Below are 937 nucleotides of genomic sequence, written 5' to 3' on the forward strand. Positions count from 1 at the left end.
CTTATTGTACCTACCACTAGAGCACTATTGCTTTCCTGGAGCTGAGCCCTACTTGTGTGATGTACTTTTCTAAACATTGTATTCATTCATAGAGTGGGTGGGGCAATAACTCACTATATTATGCCTGGTTTTGGTTTGGTACATAGTAAGCATAATACTGAATAAACCCAGTTATTATTACCACTTTGACACATTGATTGTCAGCACTGTGACCTCATCTCTACGGCCTTATGTCCTACTGTACCTGGGACGAAGTGAAATCAGTAAGTAAAGTATGAGTCTACAGTATAAGAATGATGCTGTAGCGTAGGGGCTGCCATGTATCTGTGTGTATACATATTAACCTCCAAAAGAAGTTGAAATGACAAAAAAACAATGCTTTATCATGATATTGAAGATAATGAGCAGATTTTTGAGCGATCACAATCAAGTTCAACTCACTCAAAATAACATCAGCCTCCCTTCACTATACAGGTCAGTCAGATACAGTAGGAAGATGGCAAAGACACTGATCAATGGCTTATGGCAGAATCTTTGGATTCCATTAATCTCTCCAGAGCTGTGGGCAGTGTGTGTGTATGAGAGACAGAGAAGGAGAGAGTGCATTCATATGTTGATGGATGTAGATGCATGTTTTTCAATTATTGCAGGCCTCTGTTTCTTAATCCTTGGTTAAGGATGGGTGGTGTGTACCCTTTTCTCTCTCTTTCTAAATCTCCATTTCTCTCTCTCACTCTCTTGGCAGGTTTCGGCTGTCACCAGCCCTGTAAATGTGCATGACATGTCCCTCTCCCTGTGAAAAGGTTCATAGTGGGGGTTGGGGTGGCATTGGGGAGGCGGTCTAGGTGCTGCCTAACCTGTTCTACAGCTCAGGTTGCGGTCAGAGAAGGAATTTAACATAATGTATTTAACAAAGATCCTCTTAGGTTGACAGAAC

This window comes from Oncorhynchus kisutch, linkage group LG11 (genome assembly GCF_002021735.2).
Source record: "Oncorhynchus kisutch isolate 150728-3 linkage group LG11, Okis_V2, whole genome shotgun sequence".
Taxonomy (NCBI): domain Eukaryota; kingdom Metazoa; phylum Chordata; class Actinopteri; order Salmoniformes; family Salmonidae; genus Oncorhynchus; species Oncorhynchus kisutch.